The sequence below is a fragment of the Adiantum capillus-veneris genome, chromosome 13, assembly GCF_014529385.1.
Source record: "Adiantum capillus-veneris isolate H3 chromosome 13, ASM1452938v2, whole genome shotgun sequence".
Taxonomy (NCBI): Eukaryota; Viridiplantae; Streptophyta; class Polypodiopsida; order Polypodiales; family Pteridaceae; genus Adiantum; species Adiantum capillus-veneris.
The window spans coordinates 138893014-138917378 of record NC_140943.1 but is presented as its reverse complement, the minus strand read 5'-3'; the positions used below and the strand labels follow the sequence as shown (position 1 = coordinate 138917378).

At 48.0% G+C, this 24365-nt stretch overlaps 1 protein-coding gene across 1 annotated transcript in view; it reads right to left on the bottom strand.

The window, feature by feature from the left end:
* Nucleotides 1-24365, bottom strand: part of LOC147444948 (mediator of RNA polymerase II transcription subunit-like protein) — an 83673-nt gene that overhangs the window by 5242 nt on the left and 54066 nt on the right. The gene's annotated exons all lie outside the window — the stretch shown is intronic.

The window sequence follows — 24365 nt, the reverse complement described above, 5'->3', positions numbered from 1 at the left end:
TGAGAAAATTCTGAAGGATTAGAGGAAGATTGGCTAGAAGAGTTACCATTCTGTGGGTTCTAAGGAGTCTGAGAAGTACTGTAAGAAGACTTATTCTACTTAGGCTTTCCTTTGTTGTACTTCATCTCCTGTGCGAGAGCAATCCCTACCGCCTTGTTGAGATCCACGGGGTTGAGAACTTCGACATCAAACTTGATATACTCGTCCAACCCGAAAAGGAATACCTCTTTGCGCTCAGCATCCGATTTACGTAATTGGGTGCCGAGCTGTAAAACACGGTTAGAGAAAGACATGAGTGGCATACCATTTTGCTTGAGATTGCGCCAATCTTCTTTCGATCGCACTAAGTATTGAGGTGGCATACCGCGCCTTGACCTTGTCTTGGAAGTCGGCCCAATTGAAAGAAAGGGTTTTCTTCAGCTTCCTCTACGTGCATGGCCAATTGTAACAAACTTGGACACTCCAAGTCAAGATTCTACCGCGACACAGCAGAGATTCACTTCAAAACAGTTCACAGTTCACAATTGATTCGACACGGCCCGGCCATGCCTAGAGATATTGGCCCCAAAGACTGGCGCCCCTTTCGGTGTTTCTTTTTTGTATTAAATTTGTGCTCAAAGTACAAGGGAGTGGGAGGGTCTCACTCTCAGACTCTGCATCCAATTGCTCTGCAGAGTGGAAGCCATGCTCACACTTATAAAGGTTTACAAGGGATGCTAAAAGCAGAGCCCCAAAAGCTGCCAGTTAAAAGCAATTCCTCTCACAAGCCTTGCTTGATAAAATAAAGCAACTCAAAATAAAGCTCTCTCTTTTGCATAGGATTTTTGCGTAGCCAAAAGCTGTTGTCCATACGCTTTTTTGCCACGTCAACCAATCCGTACAGCCTCTACAGAACGTGCCGCAAATTCCGGGTCCGTACGGCAGTGCCACGTCAGCATAACAACGTAAAATCCGAGACTGCTGCCTGCCAGAGAGTGTGTGTGTCCGGTCTACAATCCATTTGGGTGTCTAGGGTTATGCCACGTCACTGGTTTGTGACATACCCCCCACCCCCCTCTTGAAAGCATTGTAATCGCCCTCGATTACGCCTGCAAAACAGACAGAGGCCATAAATTGTCTTAGCAGACACTGACTGTTAGTACCGACGTACTAGGAACAACACATCTAGCACATGTACCAATTGACAGTCACATCACAGGACATCACATGACAAATCATATTCAAAAATTCATTCGGATCTCAGACCATGATTAATCGGCAACGTATTTAGCAATCGCATCTAAATCCACTCGAGACCTCATAGATGCCCGATTGACTAATCCTTATTGCAACCATGTCTATCGAGATCTTTCGGACCGAAATGCCACAGTCATTTTGTCTATCAGTTCCTGCACTTAGACAAGTCAAGAATAAATCAGTATCATATTATCGGCAATTCCATTTCATAAAGTCATACAGCAGAATACTATCAGCTCACAGTATCCCTGAAACTCAAAAGAGACATTAGTGACTTTAGTATCAAAAATCTGGGCAATCTGTTGACAAAGGAGTGGAGCGACTCCCCTCTTGTGCATACCCACTGCACCAAATTCCGCCGAGCTGAGTTCGGGCTTCAATTTTGGAATAGACTATGCTAAACCAAAGGCTTCAAGATAAAGATTCACAATCTGAGGAGTATCTGCCAGGTCCTCCTGCTCCATCCACTTCGCATCCAATACAAGATAGTTATTGAATTTAACCAAGAACCGCCTTATCGTTTTACCTTTTACCTTTCTATCTTTATGTGCCAAAATTTGTTCTAGAACGAGTATCTCCTCGTTTTCCTCCACTTCAAGTTGCTCATCAGGCTCCCCATCATCAGGCACATTGCCTTTAAAAGGCTTCAGGAGACTCACATGAAAAGCATTGTGAATTCTCCAAGTATCGGGCAGCTTTAGTCGAAAGGAGACATCATTTATCTTTTCGGAAAACTCGAAAGGTCCATAGTATCTCGTGCTAAGCTTTGGAAAAGCCGCTCCTTTCCCTTTTTCTTTCTCAGGCGTGCCTTCTCAAAACGTAAGAGCACCCAATCATTCTCCTTTAATTTCAAATCGCAACGATGTCGATCTGCTGCCTTTTTGTGTCTTTCTTGAGATTTCTGCAAAGCCTCCCGAACCTTGGGCAAAGCCGTTTCCAAGTACCGCGTGTACACGTCGGCTTCAAAAATCTTATCTTTCGTGCTTAGGAAGGGTGAAACCTTCGTAGCACCTTCAATAATCTCAAATGGCGCCTTCCCCGTAGAAGAGTGTATTGTGTTATTGTAGGCAAATTCCACCGAAGGTAAATACTTTTCCCATTGAGTCTTGTGATCCGAGATGTAAGACTTCAATAAATCTAGTACCACTGAATTGGCAATCTCTGATTGCCCGTCACTCTACGGGTGGAACGATGACGAGAACTGCAATCGCGTGCCAATGTTCTCCCAAATAGCCTTCCAAAACAAACTCGTGAATATGAGGTCTCTGTCGGAGACAATAGTCTCGGGCATGCCATGTAATCCGAAGATCTGGGCCACAAACAGTCTCCCTAAGTGATTCGGCTTGACTATCTTCTTCACTGGAATGAAATGAGCGTGCTTGCTAAATCTGTCAATAACAGTCCAGATACCATCGTGCCCACTTTGTGTTCTCGGGAGATCAAAAATGAAATCCATTACAATACCTTCCCACGAGCGGGTGGGTATGGGTAAAGGCTGTAACAATCCCTGTGCTTTATGCCTGTCAAACTTGACCTTCTAACATACCAAGCAACTGCGTACAAAATCATCCACGTCCTTCTTGAGTCTTGGCCAAAAGAAGTATCTCTCCACACCTTTCAAGGTGGTAGCAATGCCGCAGTGACCCGTAAAAGGTGGACAGTGGCATTCGATTAAAACCTTTTCCCTCAACGGCTATGTAACGCACAACATCGTTTTCTTCATCAAGTAGCCATCCCAAATGGAATATCTCGCTACTACCTCCCCATTCCGTATCCGAGTGAAAATATCTACAAAATCTGTATCTGTGGTATATTGATTGACCATATCCTCGAAGCTCCTATGATGTATCGCGGAAATAGCCAAAACCAACAACTTCCGAGACAAAGCATTTGCCACCAAGTTCTTTTGTCCCTGCACATGGACAATCTGGAAGTGAAATTGTGACAAAATGTTCGTCCACCACATCTACTTTTCCGATAGCTGCTTTTGTGACAAGAAGTAGCGTAAACTCTGATGATCTGTGAAGACCCTAAAATCCGCTCCGAGTAGGTAATGTCGCCACTGAGTAAGAGCATGGATAACCGCCAAAAGCTCTTTCTCATAAATCTGTGCGATCAATTCCGGCCTTAGAACAATCGGCTCTCGTAGGCAATGACATGGGGTTCTTGCATTAAGACCGCACCCAGACTACGACCACAAGCATCACAGCGGTCAACTTTGTGGGTCCCCACGAGAAAGGGACTCCTTTCTGTGTCAAAATATGCAAAGGGGAAGCAACCTCTACAAACTTTCTAATGAACCGCCGATAGTAAGAACATAAGCCCAAGAAGCTTCTACTTCATGGACATTCTTCGAATCGGGCCAATCACGAATAGTCTCTATCTTGGCCGGGTCCATTTGCACTCCTGTTGCTGAGACGATGTGTCCCAAAATGTGTATCTTTGGGCTCGGCTCACACGGTAAGGTGGCCGGTTCGGTGGTGTGCTTCTAGGTATCAAATCAATGGTATCATCCTTAGGATGAGCTGATAGCAACTCGCCTTGCAAGCCTGCTGAAAAGCAATCGGCATGAGTGTGAAGAAAAATCTTGGCGTTCTTTATCCAGGTCAAAACATATTCGACCTTCAATCATCATTCAGTTCTCTCCAAAAAGTCGAGTAAAGAAACTAAATTTTATGAGGTACAATCTCTGTGCCCTTCATTTGTCAAAGTCGCTTTCTCGGCCCGATAGTCAACCACGGTATTGTTCTTCTGGTACCAAGGGATTTCGAGCAAGACGTGCCCTAAACACCCTTGGCATTGCAAACCAAGTTTGCCAATGATCGGTGTAATGGCAACATCCCGTCCGGGTGCCGGTAGAACTACTTCTGCCCGTGGCCTCAGCCTGTCGGGCGTAATGCCAAATCACCCCCAATTCATGTGAAAAGAAGTTGGTCTTGGCTCCTCCATCAAATAAAATGAGGGCTTCCTCATCTTTCACTTTTCCCTAAGAGCGGCAAAGTTTTGTACCTTCATTCATCTAATTTGGTTCGGGCCCGGTTGGCTCGCTGCTGCTGCACGCTCCCCCCCCCCCCCCCCTTGCGCCATCGCTGCCCCTCACCCCCCCTCTCTCTCTCGCCCTCGCGCTGCCCCCAGCCCCCCCCACGCTGCTCCCCCTCGCCCTCATGCTGCCTCCCCCTGCCCCCTCTCGCCCTCGCGCTGTTTCCCTCACCCAGCCCAGCCCGCCACCACTGCCCCCTGCTGCCCGCCGCCCTCACCCCTAGCTGCCTCCTAGCCCCCCCCCCCCCCGCCGCCCCCACCCCCTTGCAGCCTTTGTACCCTCGCTCGCCTCTTTATCCTTCCCTCCATCCCCCCCCCCCCCCCCCCCCCCCGTTCCTCATTGCCTCTTGAGCAGGAGGAGCCCCCTACGCCAGCCTCCACTTCCGCTTCACCCTCGCCAGCCACCCCACCTCCAGATTTCCCCTCTTCCTCCTCATCCCCTCCCCCGCCCTCTGCTCCCGCCCACTCCCCACCTCGCCCCCCTGTCTCTGTCGCCCCACCCCGCTTCTCTTCTCCTCCGCCCCCCCCTGCTCCTTCTCCCCCTCCTCCTGCTTCAGTACCACCGTCGACTCAGGAGACTGGTCCCTCGCCGGCGGCTAGGAGATCTCTTGGCAGCGCCTTTGCCACGAGTCGCCTAGCGAGAGAGGGTCAGCCATTCTTGCAGCCCCCTCTGCAGATTCAGACATCTTCCCTTGCAGCTATCCCTCGTGGTCTGATGAGCATTGACCTCCGACGCCGCTAGGATTTCTTCGATTACGGATTCACTCGCTTTCTCGGCGATTCCGCAGCAGACCACGAGGCAGCCTGCTTCAGGGTCCACGCTCTGTTCCTCGCCGCTAGGGGGATGGAGGCCTTGGACTCAGTAGTTGGTTTCTCCTTTCCCCTCTGTGGTAGGACCAAGACAGAGTGGTCCTTCGACTCAGTGGTGGGATGGTTGCATACATAGGTTCTCGAGTTCTCTCACCACATGGGAGAACTTGGAGTTACAGATTTGCTGCAGACTTTGTGGCCATTGGCCAAGTTTGCGGTGACACCCCCAGACTCAGCAGGATGTAGGCACATTGTGGTGTACTATTTTGTTGATACGCAGTGTTTGCCTTGCTATGTATACATTCATGAGGACTCCTGGTCAGAGGAGGTTGCTTTACGCATGGCTCGCTCTGCTTGGGCTTGGGCCAGGCACTCACTACAGGCTCGCCTATCTAGAGGACGCTCGGATGCGGATTACTCCCCATCCAAGCCTGCCTCGAAGATAGCCCGTCTTGCTGCTGCGGCAGCATTTGTTCTCTCTCGCTCCCCATGAGGATTGTCTCATGGAACGTGCAGGGATTAGGTGGGCCCCAGTTTCAACGACAACGGGGCCGATTGCGTCAGGAGCTTCAGCGTTGCCTTGTGGGAGGAGAGATTGATCTCCTTATGCTTCAGGAGCACCATTTGTCTGAGAGCCGCATTCGGCGATGTGGTCAGATTTTGCGTGGACGTTATGATACCTTTTGGTCAGCTGCTTTTGGACCTGGAGGCATCCAAGGTGGGGTATGTATGACTATTGCGGACTCATTGCACTAGGCCATTGTGGGCAGAGGAATTATTGTGCCAGGCAGGGCTCAGTGGATTACTTTGCAGGTTCAGGGTGGCCTTGTGGGCTTCCTGAACATCTATGCGCCCAATGTGGTGAGTGCTCGTGCAGAGTTTTGGTCACAGATTGTTGAGTCTTTGCCACAGGTTGACCACTGGTGTGTAGGAGGGGACTTCAACATGTTGGAGGACCCTTCTGACAGGATCGGAGGCAGCCATGCTACTGTGCATGGAGTCGAGTTAGCAGCTTGGGAGAGGTTGTGTATGACTCTGAGGGTCTCGGATACATGGCAGCACTCTGGCTTTGTGAGGCCTCCAGAGAGTCTTGCCTTCTCTAGATCGGACCGCAGAGTGGGAGTGAATCTATCGCGGATAGATCGCTTCTACACTAGTGACCACTTCAGTGACTTGGGGGGATCAGTGGGCATCCTGGCAGGGACATCCTTCTCGGACCATGCACCAATGATCCTCACAGTGGCAAACAGGCAGAGGAGTGGGAGCACGATGCTTCGCATCCCAGAGCAGGTCTTGTTGGACTCAGCACTTAGAGAGAGGGTAGAGGCTCTCTGGCCAGAGGGCATGGACAGCCAGGCTCTACCTGCAGACAGAGTGGCCTTAGGCCTAGCTCAGCTTAGCCACTTTTTTCTCCAGGAGTCTTTCGCTCGACGGGCTGCAGCGAGAGAGAAGGAGCAGCGTCTCAGACGAGGCATTGCTTCACTACAGAGGATGCAGGAGCAGCATCCAGACAGTCCCTGGTTGGAGGAGCAGTTACAGCAGGCTCGACAAGAGCTTGCTTGCACAGAGGAGAGGCGCCATGAGTTTGCCTTTCATCGACAGGCATCTCAGTGGACTTAGGTGGGTGACAGAGTGATAGGTGCCTTTTTTGAGGCAGTGGGACCTCGGCACTCGCATGCCAAGGTCAATCAGTTGAGGAGACCCGATGGGTCAGTTATTTGTGAGCCTGAGGATATGCGTGCAGTTGCTACTGACTTTTACCGTGAGCTACTGTCGGCTGAGCCCCAGTCAGAGAGATAGGATGCATGCAGGGAGCAGGTTTGGGCGCAGATGCCTTGTCTTGTGACTGAGGAGATGCGCCAGAGGCTAGAGATACCTCTTCAGCTTGAGGAGCTGCACACGGCTCTTAGGGCCCTCCCGAGTGGTAGCTGTCCAGGTGAGGATGGGCTGACTCCCAACTTTTTCTTGGAGTACTGGGACCTGCTTGGCCCAGATCTGTGTAGTGCCTTTCAGTACATTCTACACACAGGAGTGATGCCGGATAGCATGAGTGAGGGCCTGATTTACCTCATCCCAAAGGAGCGTGGCTCCTTGGATGAGATTCGACAGTGGCGCCCCATCACCATCCTCAACTCAGCCTACAAAATTCTTGCCAAGGCTCTGAGTTTGAGGATTCAACCACTTTTGGAGAGCCTTATACATGGGACTCAGACAGGTTTTGTCAAGGAACACAGTATCCTTGACAACATCTTCACTTTCTGGGAGGCTTCTACCCTGGCACGTCTCCGTGGGGAGGACCTTGTGATTCTTCTTCTCGATTTTGAGAAGGCATACGACAGAGTTGACTGGGACTTTCTAGAGGGCACGCTTCGCAGGATGGGCTTCTCAGATGCTTGGATCAGAGGGGTGTCAGCTTTGTACAGACAGGCTCACAGTCAGGTGCTTTTGGCAGGAGGTAGAGGTGAGCGCTTCATGCTCACATGATCGGTCAGACAGGGTTGTCCTCTTGCCCCCTTTCTCTTTCTGTTCTATGCGGAGGCGATGAGTAGATTTTTGGTGTCACAGCAGGTTGGTTTGAGGGGCTTAGCACTCCCTATACGGGGAGATGAGCTTCTAGACGCTGAGTTTGCCGACGACTCAGCCTTGTACTTAGAGGGCCAGGAGGCCAATTTACACAGATGTGGGCAGGCTTTGGAGACCTTCTGCTGTGCATCGGGCGCACTGATCAACTAGAGAAAGACAGTGGCTTTCTTGGTTGGCAGTGCTCCTGTGCCAGATTGGATGCCAGGAGAGGGTTTCAGGTGGATTCCTCCAGGGACTGCAGTTCGGTACTTGGGTTGTCAAGTTGGTTTGGATTTGTCCCCCGAGCAGCAGATTGCTCCTCTTCTCCTGTCCATCAGGAGAAAGCTGTTACATTGGAGCTCAGCACGACTTTCGCTGGCTGGTAGAGTAGTAGTTGCCAACCAGGTGTTGTTGGCGACTATGTGGTACATCACTTCTTGCTGGATCTTCTCGAGTTCTTGTATCAACCAGGTAGAGAGGCTGATCAGGAACTTCCTTTGGTCAGGTCGCGACACTCAGATTGCTTGAGCCAAGGTGGCTTGGTCGGTCATCACACTTCCTTGTTCTCAGGGAGGGCTTGGGATCATTGATCTAGCACAGCAGAGCAGAGCCCTTCTTGGGAAGTTCGTCGTCAGAGGACTTCTTCCAGGCGAGGAGCCCTGGAAGGAGTTCTTGCTGTAGAGGCTTCGTGCCAGGGTGCCTCAGTCAGGAGGCCCTTGGCAACCTTCGACCAAATGGATCTTTACAGAGTTGCGCCGAGTTGGTTTGAGCAGGAGACTGGAGGACCGATTCGCTGTGAATTTGCTTCGTTCTTGGGAGCTCTTACGGCGTGGCCTAGAGCAGAGACAGCCGACGTGCACAGAGGAGCGCCTACGGCAGCCCCTCGTCTGGAACCCCATGGTTAGCACTCAGAGAGGCCACTTGGTTGGGAGTAGGCCTCATGTTTCTTGGGGTCCCATGGCAGCAAGTCTAGCGCGCTCTCTAGGTGACTGGCTAGAGTTCACAGGTTTGTCAGAGGAGGTGCAGGCTGTCCAGCTTCAGGGCATGAGAGGGGTTCAGAGCATGTGTCAGGACATCTCAGAGTCGGTTCAAGCTGAGTGGCTCACGCCTCTCGAGCGAGTAGCACCCCGGTGGATGGGAGCCTTCACACGACTGGAGGTTCTCATTTCAGTCAGGGCTTGCTCAGAGACTGTCCCAGCCCTCTCCTTCGAGCCTCAAGGTGGGGGACGATTACAGCGAGTTGCAGTAGAGGCCCCGCAGGTAGCAGAGTGCTGTTTCCAGAGGATCCGAGTTGTGGGCATCTGTGGGAGGACTTGCGTCATAGACCCTGACCCAGCAGCTCTTGAGACAGGACACTGGAGGCTATGGGCTTGGGAGTGCTGTCCATTGGCACGAGTACAGTGGGATCCTGGTGAGTCTATGGAGGGACCCCTTCTCTTCTGCAAACCGCCCAGGAGTCCCTTTCTTTCAGTACACTGTTCGACTTGGACGTCATATACTTGCAGCACAGAGAGAGGCCCGCCCCGCTGCAGCACGTCATTGGCAGGAGGAGGGCCTCACAGTCGAGTTCTTGGCAGCTTTTTGACAGAGGTTGTGGGACTCCAAGCAGCCGAGGCGCGTCACTTTGTTCCAGTGGTTGGTTGCACACAGAGCCACAGCAGTAGGGAGCTAGCTTGTGCACAGTGGTCTCTCGGCCGCATGTACAACCTGTGACCAGTTGGTGGAGAGTCAACGTCACTGTCTTTGGGATTGTCCCTCTGCCCAACAGGTGTGGCTACGAGTTCTTCGGTTGATGCCTGCCCTCTCCACGGCTCGACAGTACACTTGGGGGGCAGCGGCTAGGTCCACCCTCACGGGCCCGGCACTTCAGTTTGAGCTATCTTCCACCAGCAGGATGATAGTGATACATGGGGGGCGACCTACACTCCAGCCTGCTACAGATCTTACTCCACAGGAGTGGTGCAGTGAGAGAGAGGAGTGTTGGGAGCTCATCAGCGGCCTAGCTCTTTGGTTCATCTGGCGGGCCCGCTGTTTTCGCATCTTTGAGGCTCGCCCTGTGCCACCAGCAGAGACTGTTCGTGACTTTTGGCTAGAGCTGATCCATACTCTCAGAGGACAGCTTGAGGGACTACAGGGCAGCTCCGACCGCATGCGGGAGCGCCGCGAGGCTTTCCTTCGACTCTGGCGCCCTTGGCCTTTCTTCACCATGGTCCAGGGGGCGCTCAGATGGCACTACTGTCCACCTGTGTGGCTCTTCCCGCCTCCCATCTCTTGATTTAGCCCCATTGTATATATGCTGTTTTTTCACTGGGAGAGTCTCCCCACCATGCTTGTTGTAGCCCTCTCCTGCAGAGGTGGATGTAGCCCTATGGGCAGTTTTCATTAACTAATAGAAGGATCTCTTTCTCGAAAAAAAAAAAATTGGTTCGGGCCCCATGCAATGTGGTACCAGTTTTTTTTTTGCTTTCATCTGCCTTTTCTGCCACGTTTCTCAACTGCTTTCGAACTCTCTGGCCTTTCTTCATCTTGTTCTTTTGGTGCCATTTTAGGGCACTTCGCGGAGATGTGCCGAGTTTCCCCACATCCAAAACACTTCCCCTCTTTGATGTAACTAGCTTTTTCCTGAGGAGTGAGCCGGGGTCGTGCATACTTATCTTTCTGATCTTGGGGACTCTTCTTCTTTCTACTTCCATTTTTAGAAGTCTGTTCTGTTTTTTACGTCATGATCTCATCTGTGGGGTGAGTCAAACTGCCTAAGTGTATGGCAAAGCCCCGTTTCGCATCTCATCAGTTCTTGAATAGATTTCGACTTTTGCTCTAAGCAGTGATCTCGGATCTCCGTAGGAAGTCCCAAGGTAAACCGCTCAATCTGTTCTTTAGACGAGATCTTCTTAAATGAAGAAGCGGGTAGAAAAAAGCTCCAAAATCTCTCGCAATATGCGTCCAAGGTATCTTTCTTGGTCATCCGAAGATGGTCCCAAGTAGTTCATATGTCGCGTTTGTACTCCCCAGTCAACCAAGAAGAAATAAAAAGCCTTTTAAATTTCAACCATTTAACTGGCGCTTTCTTGTTCAATAGAAGAGTGGACCACCATGTTCGAGCATTTCCCTTTAAGTAAGAGGTAGCCCTCCGAATCTTGGAGTGCTCAGAGTAATGCCCTCCAGAGAAAGCTATATCAAACTGTTGTATGAAGGCCAGAGCCCTCCAAGCGTTTCGGAATCCAGAAAAAGTGTCAAATTTAATTGACTGTCGACACCCTTCTTGAAATTCTCAAACTTTCTTGCTTTTATACTTTAGAAAGTCATATTGGTTGGCTTTATAGAAATTCTTCTTCTTTGCATAAAATATGTGATCATTGGAGTCCGAACTCTCTGAAGGCGAGTCCTCTGTAGAACTATCAGAAATTGGGCAAAACTTAGGGTTCTTTTTCTTGCCCTTTCCGAAGCTTTGCTTTTCCCTTCGCTTTTTCCCTTTCCTGTCTTCTTCGCTCGAGTCAAAAGGGCTAGAAGAACTATCAGAAGAAGAAGAAGAAGAAAAAGAAGAACTGGATACACCTTCAATCTGACATGCTTCTTTTGTTCTCTTGCCGAGGCAAAAGCAGATTGACGACCCAAATAACCCGGGAAGTCAGTTCCTTTCTTCTGCTTTTTTTTTTTGTCGTGCTTTTTGGCTTTGTTACTTGCGTCAAAAGCTGGGTAATCCGTGTATCAACCACCTCTTCCAATTCTTGCTATGTAAATTGTAAGGTGCACCAGAAGTGATTGTTGAACTTTGCTCAAGATGAGTACTCCAAACTGTGCTCAAGGGTTCCTTTTACTTACAGAAGGGAGAGCCTTCCGTTCCTTTAGTGAAAGAGTGCAATTGGTCACAAACAAGTGGGTAAACACTGTGCATGAAAGTATTGAGACTGAGAGATAGAGAGAGAGAGAAGAATACGACACCAGAAAAGTTGTCAAACCCTCCGCCAAGGGCCCCTCTCTCGATGGCGAGAGAAGTCTATGCTATTGATTGCACAAATCTGATACAAGGTGCTGATGCAAGTTCTTGACGCAACGATGCAATGAGGATTTATGTTGGAGACGACGGCAACGGTGAGAGTGACGGCTGGTTGAAAATGCTAACTTGTCTGGACTGGAAACGCTGCTTTGTCTACTGAAAACGCTGTTTTTGACCTGCTGAAAACGCTGGATTGTCTGCTACAAAACGCGGATGTGGCTGGACAAAAAACGCTGATTTGTCTCGACAGAAAACGCTGATGCTTGCTTGCTGAAAACGTTGTCTACTGCAGGCTGAAAACGTTGTGTTGGATCTGCTGAAAACTGAAAATGCTGATACAACTGAGAAGATCCGTTGCCGGAAACTGCAAACGCTAGGGCTGGTCTGCTGTTCCCCAAACGCTAGGGCTGAAATCAGCATCTGCTGCAAAAAACGCTAGGAAATCTGCAAACACCAGGCTGATCTGCAACTTGCAAAACGCTGGGGCTGATCTGCAATTGATGAAAACGCCAGGCTGATTCTGATGGCTGAAAACACTAGGAGTTCCGCCGGGGGGTCTTGCTGAGAAGGTGCACTGTTAGACTTGTGGTCTCTGCTGCCTCTTCTCCAGAAAACATAGCGCTAGCTTTTCTTACATACCTGCTTGGTCAAATTGCCCTACCCAGTTTCCCAACAAAGTCACTTTTTTAATAATAAGTGAAAGTTGGCTAAAAGAGGGAAAATAGGTCTGTGCACTGTAAAAATGCTCCTGATGGTTTGACTGTAATCTGATGTTCATGTTGTGCAACCAGAGGATATGCATCTACTCTAAGTGCCTGGACATGCACGTTCTGCGATAAGTGCCTGGACATGCACGTTCTGCAAACAGACTCACAAAGGTGCCAGAACACTTCCTAAGTTGACATGAACCCTAGTCATGAAGTAGTTTGTCCACGTACACATAGGGTTAGATGTGCACGTAATAAAAACATCCTCGGAGTAGGAGGTTTCTTGAGTGCCGGTTTGAGGGGTGGTTCTGTGGCTTTCCGCCACTGAGAGTGCACTTCGTCGAAGGATGTCTGAGTCAAAAATTTGGTAAACTTCGGATCCTTCACAAGATTCATCATCGTCTTTGTCGCATCGTCAACCGATCGTCGACGCTCCATCGCTTCAATCTCCACCTGAGTAGGCCGAGGCGGATCATACTCCTCGTGAGAATCTTCTTCGTGATCTCTTCCCACATCCCCAGATGCAGAGGAAGTCGATTGATCTCTGTTTGAATCCTATAAGTGTCGCGAGAAAAGGATCGGATTTCTCGGTAGAAGAGAAATCGACCGTGCTCTGATACCACTGTAATAAACTTGGACACTCCAAGTCGAGATTCTATCGCGACACAACAGAGATTCACTTCAAAACAGTTCACAGTTCACAATTGATTCGACACGGCCCGACGCAGTTCCGTGCCTAGAGATATTGGCCCCAAAGACTGGCTATTTCTTTTTTGTATTAAATATGTGCTCAAAGTACAAGGGATTGGGAGGGTCTCACTCTCAGACTCTGCATCCAGATGCTCTGCAAAGTGAGAGCCCTGCCCACACTTATAAAGGTTTACAAGGAATGCTAAAAGCAGAGCCCCAAAAGCTGCCAATTAAAAGCGATTCCTCTCAAAAGCCTTGCTTGATAAAATAAAGCAACTCAAAATAAAGCTCTCTTTTGCATAGGATTTTTGCGTAGCCAAAAGCTGTTGTCCATACGCTTTTTGCCACGTCAGCCAGTCCGTACAGCCTCCGCAGAACGCGCCGCAAATTCCGTGTCCGGTCTGCAACCCATTTGGGTGTCTAGGGTTATGCCACGTCACTGGTTGGTGACACCAATTGTGCCTCTTGCCATGCGTGATACCAATTAATGGCATCACCGACAAGATACATGGCTACCGTCAAAACTTTGCTATTTCTTGTTTTCTTAATTGTCGCAAAGTAAGCATTAAATTGATGCAACCAAGAAAGAATAACATTAGCATCCATCTTACCGTCATACTTATTGAATGTTAACTTCTCAGTGATTGGATTGTTGGAGTCCACATCTCTACTTGTAATACCTGATGAACTGCCAACATCTTTGACCGGCTCGGATTTCAAGGTGAGTACTTGTAGGACCAACTCTTGCATGCCTGGATCTCTCTGCACCTCACGCCTCTAATTCCAAGGCAACTCGCCTTTCTTCAACCGCTATGCGTTGAGCTTCGCGTGCTTACTCAGGCTCAAGCTCCATAGCTGCCTTTCTTTCTTCGGCCGCCAAGCGTGCTTCATCGCGCTCGCGATCCAAGGCGGCGCAACCTCTTGTTGTAGCATCATGTCCATCATTGACTTCACCAAAGCCTCCATAGGATTTGGTGCAACCCGTGGCATAGATGGGGAAGGAGGAGGGTCGGAAAAAAATCCTCCTGGTGGGGAAAATTCTTTGTCACCACCTCTACTCTCATCACCTTGGTCCTTCACGCAAAGTATCCATTCCGCTTCGGGTGATGAGCATATACTGAGGTCTTGGGTACTTCAGTTCTCGAGGAACTTGGGGTCTTGAGGTTCTTGGGTTCTTGAGGTTCTTGAGTTCTTGAGGTTCTTGAGTTCTGTAACTTGCGATCGATGTTTGAGAAGGCTTTTCTCTTACCCGAGCTCGACTCTTCCCTGCGGGTGAACACTTTGTACAATTCTGCCACGTGAGCAGTCAGCGGAATTTTTGAAAATCTGCCACATCATCAGTTCAACGCAATTCACGGGATTTCGTACAGTCTGCCACGTCAGCAAGGCAGCGTGAAATCCGGGTTCATCTTCTACTGCTTCTGCCTCTTCACTTGGAATTTAGGCCCCTCGGCTAGTATCTGCAAGTTGGCTCCATTCTTCAGGGCTTTGACACGTCAGTAGTTTGTGACATCTCCCCTTCTTGAAAGAGAGTAACCGTCCGCGATTGCAGCATATCTGCAAAACAACTCAAGTGAGCTCAAAAATTTCCAAAGGTCATTCCGAGAGACATTCCGAGGGACAATTAGTTTGCTCTATTTGTTAAGGAGTTAGCTTCTTCTTTCGGCTCTTCTGATCAAGGAGTTGGCTTCTCCTTTCGTCCAGATCAGAACTCTTGATATTCCGGCGTAGTAAAATTAGCCCTCACACCTAGCCGCATTGATCTTCCGTGGGTGTCTTGACGCACTAAAATTACATACCCAGGCAATCTCATCCAATTAGGAATATTCAGTAGTTAACACATCACAATGCAACACAAATGCTCACATATGCATGTTACAAGACACAACAAATAGCGCCGATGAGCACTCCCCCGAGACAAACAGTCTGCGGTATGAAGCTACTCGACGACTACCTCGTCACTCCCCCCGCAAATAACCTAAAAAGGTCCGAGCCATGAGCTCAAAGGACTGTACAACCAAATGTCCCCAGACCGCAGTCTGGGTCGCTTGGAGGTTCAAGCATACAACCAAACCTCCCTAGGCATCGGCCTGCGTCGTTCAGAGGTTTTCTAGCATACAACGGAACGCACCCCAGACATCGACCTGCGTTGTTCCGAGGTTTTCAAACATATAACGAAACGCTCCCCAGGTATTGGTCTGCGTCGTTCTGAGGTTCAAACATACAACGAAACGCTCCCCAGGCATCGGCTTGCATCGTTCTGAGGTTCAAACAATACCAAAACAGTATTTCTCACTTCTCCACCCGGGAGTAAAATCACCAATCATTGAAACCAGTATTTAAAACCACAGGCAAACAATTCAAATCGGCACCAAAAATGGTTTAAAACAGATAGCATCCATTTTAAACAAACTTCAAACAATACTTTCTCAAACAATGTTTAAAAGTATGTAACTAGAAAACAACTAGAGAGGTCATTCAGGGCTTTGTTCGGACAACGAACTTTGAGGACATGTAAGGTGCAGCGGATGTGAATCTTCAACTTTGCGCAAGATGAGTGCTTCAAACTGCACTCAAGGTTCCTTTTACTTACGAAAGGGAGAACCTTCCGTTCCTTTAGTGAGAGAGTGCAAATGATCACAAACGAAGTAGATAAACACTGTGGATGAAGGTCTTGAGACTGAGAGATAGAGAGAGAGGAGAATACGACACAAGAATGTTGTCAAACCCTCCTCCAAAGGCCCCACTCTCTATGGCGAGAGTGGTTTACTATTGATTGCACAAATCTCTACAATGCAATGGACTTGCCGACGATGTCGACGACGATGAGGACCACGACAAGACGGGCTGAAATCTGAAAACGCTAATGGCTGAAATCTGCAAATCTTGTATGTGCTGAATTCTGACTCTATGTCGGTGACGACGATGCAACGACGACGCGCTGAAAACGCAGATGCTGAAATCTGCATTTTCCGGGCTGAAACTGTAAACTTCGATGGATCTGACCGTGCAGCGAGGATATGCTGCGGAAAGGTGAGATCTGCGAGGTTCGGGACTTCTACGGCGGTGTGTCTATGCCGAAAACTGAAAACGCTTCTGATGATCTTGTCGCGATGAATTTGCAAAACGCGGAGTGGTCAGGCTGATCCAAGAACGCTAGGGGCTGATCTAGGTCCTTGATGCAAAAACGCTAGGCTTTTGTTGTTCTGCTACTGCCGGGGCTGATCTGCAATGCAAAATGCTGGCTGTCTTCATGCAAAAACGCTAGGCTGGATCTGGGGTTTCCTTGCAGAAAACACTAGGTAAATTGATGGGGGGTCTTGCTGAGAAGATGCACTGTTGGATGTCAGGTCCATGTTGCCTCTCCTGCCAGATTATGCTAGCACTAGGTTTCTTATGTACTTGCTTATCATAATTGACCTACCTAGTTTCTCAACAAAAGGCACTTAATAATAATAAGTGAAAGATGGCTAAAATAGGGAAAATAGGTCTATGCATTGTAAAAATGCTCATGATGGGTTCTAATGGAAATCTGATGATCATGCTGTGTGCAACGAGAGGATATGCATCTATTCTAACTACTTGGACATGCACCGTCTACAAACAGACTCACAAAAGAGCCAAAACACTTCCTAATCTAACTGAACTGAATCCATGTCATGAGGTCCACGTACACATAGGGTTAGATGTGCCGTGACATCCTCTCCTTTTCAAAGTGAGGTACCGGTACCGAACTGTATGGCGTCAAGGGAGATCGCCAACAAGGTTTGGAATCCTAGAGAGGACTCTTCGCCGGCCCACTCTGATGCGTGGGTCATGCGATACTCGAACTTCATAAAGGTCTGCAACGCTTGCTTCTTTGGGCGGCGCCAAAAGCAACACAAAGTCATCTTGAAGTTCTTGAGGTTCTGGAGTCTTGAGGTACTTGAGGTTCTGGAGTCTTGAGGTTCTTGAGAGTCTTGATCTTGAGGATCTTGAGGTTCTTCTTTACCTTGCAATCTATGTTAGAGAAGGATCTTCTCTTACCCGAGCTCTACTCTTTTTTTGCGGACGCACCCCTTGGCGGCCTTGCGCTCACACCAAGGTTGTTTTTTCCCACCTCACGTCGATTGGCCGGCCGCTAAGTGCACGGTCCGCTCTCAATGAGTGAAAAGAGAAACAAGGGGAGGTTGGACAAGCCCTTGTTTCTTGGGTTTCTTGTCACTCTTCAAAAACACGAATAGGAATCAACACGCCCAAGAGGAATTGGGTTACGTGCGACCGCAACAAGCAAAAAACAAAATGTGATTCTTTCCTTGAGTGATACAGAACATTGCCAAAGCTCTGATACCAATGTAAGGTGCAACGGATGTGAATGTTGAATTTTGCTCAAGATGAGTGCCCCGAACTGTGCTCAAGGTTCCTTTTACTTACAGAAGGGAGAGCCTTCTGTTCCTTTAGTGAGAGAGTGCAAATGATCACAAACAAAGTAGATAAACATTGTGCATCAAGGTACTGAGACTGAGACATAGAGAAGAAGAGAATACGACACTAGAATGTTGTCAACCCCCCCTCCGAAGGCCCTGCTCTCTATGGCGAGAGTGGTCTACTATTGATTGCACAAATCTCTACAATGTAATGGACTTGCCGACGATGTCGACGACGATGAGGAGGACGACAAGACAGGCTGTAATCTGAAAACGCTAATGACTGAAATCTACAAATCTTGTATCTGCTGAATTCTGACTCTAAGTCGGTGACGACGGCGTGAGGACGATGCAACGACGACGTGCTGAAAACGCAGATGCTGAAATCTGCGTTTTTTGGATTGAAACTATAAACTTCGATAGATCTGACCGTGCGGTGAGGATCTGCTGCGGAAAGGTGAGATCTGCGAGGTTCGAGACTTCTACTGCGGTGCGTCTATGCTGAAAATTGAAAACGATGATGCTTCTGATGATCTTGTCGCGATGAATCTGCAAAACGCGGAGTGGTCAGGCTGATCCAAAAACGCTAGGCTTCTGCTATTCTGCTACTGCCGGGGTTGATCTGCATTGCAAAACGCTAGCTGTCTTCATGCAAAAACGCTAGGCTGGATCTGGGGTTTCCTTGCAGAAAACGCTAGGAAAACTGCTCGGTGGGGGGCGGGAGTCTTGCTGAGAAGATGCACTGTTGGATGTCAGGTCCCTCCTGCCTCTTCTGCCAGATTATGCTTGAGCTAGGTTTCTTATGTACTTGCTTATCAAAATTGTCCTACCTAGTTTCCCAACAAAAGTCACTTTATAATAATAAGTGAAAAATGGCTATAATAGGGAAAATAGGTCTATGCACTGTAAAAATGCTCCTAATGGGTTCTGATGGAAATCTGATTGTGTAACCAGAGGATATGCATCTATTATAAGTGCCTGGACATGGAGGGTTTGCGAACAGACTCACAAAAGTGCCAGAACACTTCCTAATCTAACTGAACTGAACCCATGTCATGAAGTAGCTTGTCCACGTACACATAGAATTAGATGTTCACTTGACATCCCCTCCTTTTCAAAGTGAGGTACTGGTACCGAACTGTATGGCATCGAGAGAGATCGCCAAAAGGGTCTGGAATCCTGGAAAGGACTCTTCGTCGGCCCACTTTGATGTGTGGGTCATGCGATACTAGAACTTCATAAGGGTCTGCAACGCTTGCTTCTTTGGGCTGCGGCGAAAGCGACACAAAGTCATCTTGAGGTTCTTGAGGTTATGGAGTCTTGAGGTTCTTGAGGGTCTTGAGTTGTTGAGTTCTTTTTTAGGTTGCAATCTGTGTTAGAGAATATTCTTCTCTTACCCGAGCTCTACTCTTTTCGACGGGCGCACCCCTTGGCGGCCTTGCGCTCACACCAAGGTTACTTTTTCCCACCTCACGTCGATTGGCCGGCCGCTAAGTGCACGGTCCGCTCTCAATGAGTGAAAAGAGAAAGAAGGGGAGGCTGGACAAGCCCTTCTTTCTTGGGTTTCCTGTCACTCTTCATAAACACGAATAGGAATCAACATTCCCAAGAGGACTTGGGTTACGTGCGACCGCAACAAGCAAAAAAAATTTATGTGGTTCTTTCCTCGAGTGATACAGAACACTACCAAAGCTCTGATACCAATGTAAGGTGCAGTAGATGTGAATGTTGAACTTTGCTCAAGATGAGTGCTTCGAACTGTGCTCAAAGTTCCTTTTACTTACGGAAGGGAGAGCCTTCCGTTCCTTTAGTGAGAGAGTGCAAATGATCACAAACAAAGTAGATAAACATTGTGGATGAAGGTATTGAGACTGAGAGATAAAGAGAGAGGAGAATACGACACCAGAATGTTGTCAAACCCTCCTCCAAAGGCCCCACTCTCTATGGCGAGAGTGGTCTACGATTGATTGCACAAATCTCTACAATGCAATGGACTTGCCGACGAGGAGACGGGCTGAAATCTGAAAACGCTAATGGCTGAAATCTGCAAATCTTGTATCTGCTGAATTTTGACTCTATGTCGGTGACGACGGCGATGACGATGATGCAACGACGACGCGCTGAAAACGCAGATGCTGAAATCTGCATTTTCCGGGTTGAAACTGTAAACTTCGATGGATCTGACCGTGCAGCGAGGATTTGCTGCGGAAAGGTGAGATCTGCGAGGTTCGAGACTTCTACTGCGGTGTGTCTATGCTCAAAACTGAAAACGATGATGCTTCTGATAATCTTGTCGCGATGAATCTGCAAAACGCGGAGTGGTCAGGCTGATCCAAAAACGCTATGGGTTGATCTGGGTCCTTGAAAGGCTTCTGCTGTTCTGCTACTGCCGGGGCTGATCTACATTGCAAAACGCTAGGCTGGATCTGGGGTTTCCTTGCAAAAAACGCTAGGTAATTCGGGGGGGAGGCATCTTGCTGAGAAGATGCACTGTTGGATGTCAAGTCCCTGCTGCCTCTTCTGCCAGATTATGCTTGAGCTAGGTTTCTTATGTACTTGCTTATCAAAATTACCCTACCTAGTTTCCCAACAAAAGTCACTTAATAATAATAAGTGAAAAATGGCTAAAATAGGGAAAATATGTCTATGCACTGTAAAAATGCTCCCGATGGAAATCTGATGATCAGGCTGTGTACAACCAAAGGATATGCATCTATTCTAAGGGCCTGGACATGCACAGTCTGCGAACAGACTCATAAAAGTGCCAGAACACTTCCTAATCTAACTGAACTGAACCCATGTCATGAAGTAGCTTGTCCACGTACACAGAGGGTTAGATGTGCACGTGACAAGACAACTGGCTTGCCCTTCTGCATCACGGAGATGATTCGGTTCTGGACCTGAAGAGTTGCATCATTCTTGTCGTGCCAGGGCATGCCCAAGAGAACGTCGCAATTGCCCAACTTCATAATGTGGAAATCGGCTTTTCCATGATAATCTTGTATAGTCACTCGAAGTGCACCAATGAGCGGTACCACTTTCTGAGTTTTCCCCGTGGCTAGCTCAACTTCAATTTCTCCACCCTCTACATCATAATCAAAATGCATCTGCTTCAAAAAATCTGGATGGATGAAGTTCTTCATAGCTTCGGGGTCAAAGGAAATAAGGGCTTTCAAGCCGTTGACTTTTCCATAAGCTGCATAATTCATTAAAACTCTCGAGGTGTATACCATAAATATCGAATACTTCTAGCCTTCTTGGCCGAAGGTGGCCCCGGGGATCTGTTTGACGTGGGAGCAGAAGGTTGCACTGAGGACGTCGAGGCTCGCTCGGGACATGTATTGAACGTATATCCTGTTTGGAAACATTCAAAGCATCGGCCTTCTTGTAACAAGGCGTCTCGTTGAAGATGTTTCAGACGAGGCCGTTGAGGTTGGTTTTCACGGGATTCCCGAGAATTTGTTCGTTGTTGCCGGGAGTTCTAGTTAGTGGCCGGAGGTTCTTCTGTGGTAAACTCCAACTTTCCCTTCATGAGCTTGTAGCCGACGGCGGCATGGTCCATAAGCTCTTGCATGGTAGAGACTTGCTTGGAGAGACAATATTCCTGCAATGGTGATGGTAGTCCAATGGTGTAGCGCTCGCACTGGTCCTCCAAGGAAATGAACTTAAAGAAAGACACCGAAAGGTACACGTCGAGAAACCTTTGGTTATAGTCGTCCATGGTTTCGGTGGCAAGCATTTTCAAGTTGCCCCACTCTGCCAAAATGCGGACTTCAAACATGAAGTCATGTAACTACGTGCAAAAGCTGTCTTAAAAGCTTCCCAGGTCCTTGGAGCATGCGGTTGTGTCGCAATTGAACTCCACCATTGCATAGCATTATCTTTAAGAAATCCCGCTGCTCGAGAAATCTTGGATTCTTTTGTATAGTTTCCCAAAGCATAGAGGTTGTTGAATTGTTGTAGGAACTACAATGCTTTCTCGCATTCTTTCACCCTGGAAAAAGTGAAAAATTTGACTGTCGTGCAACCATCTTTGAAATCTTTGGGTTAGTTAGGCGCATATCTTGGGTATGGATAATAAGGGTATCCATATGGGCTCCACCCATTGTAGCCAGGTGGCGGTGGTGGTGGAGGTGGGGGCAACAGGGGTGGCGAAGGCGGTTGCACTGGATCAAGGTCAGATGGCTGCACCATATTCTTGAAGACTCCCCCAATCGGAACAGACGGTTGCGAAGGTTGCCGGTTGGAAGCTCTCGTACTTTCTAGTGCCGGAGGAGGAGGTACCACCGGGGGCGTCAGAGGGGGTAACATGTAGTTCAAAAATTGTTGAAAACTTTGCAACATCAGAAGATTCTGCTATGTCATGAAGCTCATTGAGCAGAAACTCCAAATATTTTGCCGAATCCATGAATTCCACGTCTTGGGTTCTTTATGGCTTATGCCCTGTAAGACAGAGCGACAAAGACCGGAGCACGCCCAATGTGCAATGTATGAAGGGTGGGAGTAGCTAATAAGTCCGCGGTCAGGACCCGAAGATATTTCACATAAAATTCTAATAGACTTTTAGAAGCGTCGGTTTGCTCTGTTTGTTCTTTGGTAGGACCGATATGCTTTCAAAAAAGCACACGCCTGATGCTGTGATACCACTGTCACAAGACAGGCACCGCGTGCCAATAGAAAAGAACAGACTGAACAGACTTTTAGCACTTCAATAACAACTGAACTGAAAGAGAGAGACGACACGCGACACGGAGTGGCGGAATTCCACCCCAAAGAGTATTGGCCCCAAACCTTGGCGTCCCTTTCAGTATATCTTTATATTGCATCAACACAAGTACAAGCCAGAACTCCACGCTCTGCACCTTCTCCTGGAAGCATGCCAAAGAAACAGCCCATGGCCTCATATTTAAACGCCCTAGGCCCCAAAAGCAGTTTATATGAAAAGCCTTCAAACTCAAAAGCTTCTGGTCCAAAAGCAATGCCAAAACACTGCCAATGTAATTTATGGAAATCTGTATAGTCCTGCCACGTCAGCACTGCAAGCGTGAAAAGTGGAAATCCGTACAGTTCTGCCACGTTAGCAATCAACAGAATTTTTAAAAATTTGCCACATCATCAGTTCAGCGCAATTCACGGGATTTCGTACAGTCAGCAAGGCAGCGCGAAATCGGGTCATCTTCTATTGCTTCTGCCTCTTCACTTAGGATTTAGGCCCCTCGGTCAGCATCTGCAATTTGGCTTCATTCTTCAAGGCTTTGACACGTCAACAGTTTGTGACACTTGCTGATGGGATCAACCACTCTCAGGCTGCACACAGAGGCTAAGGTGGCAGTCCAAAATTTACTAGAAATGTGTCGAGTCTATTATCTAGAAATCCCTTCAAAATTTGTGTAAAGTCACCATCAACTGAGTGAGATGGGCAAACTTCTTGTCACACTTCCACTTCCAAATTGTCTATGTTGAGAGCAAGAAGAATCAGATTGCAGATGCATTCACGACCTCTCCCATATAAAACAAAACCCAAGGTAGTTGTAGAAACTCGAGGAGAAGGATAATATACTGTTCTAGTACCTCTGCATCGAAAGCTCTAACTGTTAAATCCCATGTCATTGCATTATTAGTGACCTTGACAATCTTGCATATGCCAAACTGAATATTGACTTCATCTCAAACTTGTCTCATCTTTATCGAAAGTACGAGTATCACATCTGCAACTTGGCAAGGCCAAACTCACAAATAACAAGCATATGAACCGACAACAGACTCACCTCCCAACTATAGAGCCAATACGGGCTCAACCCCATGCCTGGGAGGAGCCTGCAACCAACAAGCTAGTCTCTACCACAAGGGCCGGTGTCCCATACCACCAAGTCCACACCGATATGGGGTGGATAGAGTTGCCAAGGGCCTAGAATCCAAGTGTGATGATCACACAAGATAGCTCACAAATGAGCCTAGGGTCCTATTTATCAGACTCCCATAGGGCCATGTTCACACTTGGCCGGCCATAGCTCAAGCGCCCATCCCGATTTCTGGGACGTAACAAAGGCCCTCTACTCCCTTGTCACAAATCAACACAGGCTAAGAACAAAGTCAACCGATTTTGTCTTTAACCGGTTAACGGCGCTCTAGAGGATTGGTGACTCGTATATAGATACAAATGTTATGACTTGATATCAAATGGTTTGTTCAAAACAATCATGATTACTATTTAAAATTTGTGTGTTTGTTTCAGCATGGGAAGTAGAATGTTTGCGACATTTTATCTCTATTCATTTGTGAGGCGATGATGATGAATCCAGTGCATTAAGACATCTATTTGAGGTCACTGAAGCCCAAGTGTAATGGGTAGATAAATTCAGTGCAGATCATTTGTGAGGCGATGATGATGAATCCAATGCATTACGGCATCTATTTGAGGTCACTGAGGCCTAAGTGTAATGGGTAGATAAATTCAGTGTAGATCATTGATTGCATTTAAAGTCCGTTGAAAACAAAGCAGTGTGACATAAAAAAGGTAAATGTAGTCCAAAATCCAGTGGGGATTGGGATATCAGCTAGTGCATGCTTTGTGATTGTATTGCCTTGTGTGGGATGGTCAATGGCGTGACCACATGGAGTCAATGTCTACTTTAAGTGTGTTTTGCGGGCGTAATCATGGAGGATTACACTACTTTTACGAGGGGTCTATGTCACAACATGGTGATGTGGCATCACCGTACCCGAGAGCTGAGGAAGAGCAAATCGATAACAGAACCCAAAAACTCACACAAGTAGAACCACCTACAAATGACGCTAGGGGCCACTACATTTCAGTGGAGGAACTCCACCCTTCGGTGTCTCGCCTCAAGTGTTCTCTTTTGGTTGTTTTCAGACAGTTATGTGATATTGTTGCATTGTTCCACCTCCTCATCAAGT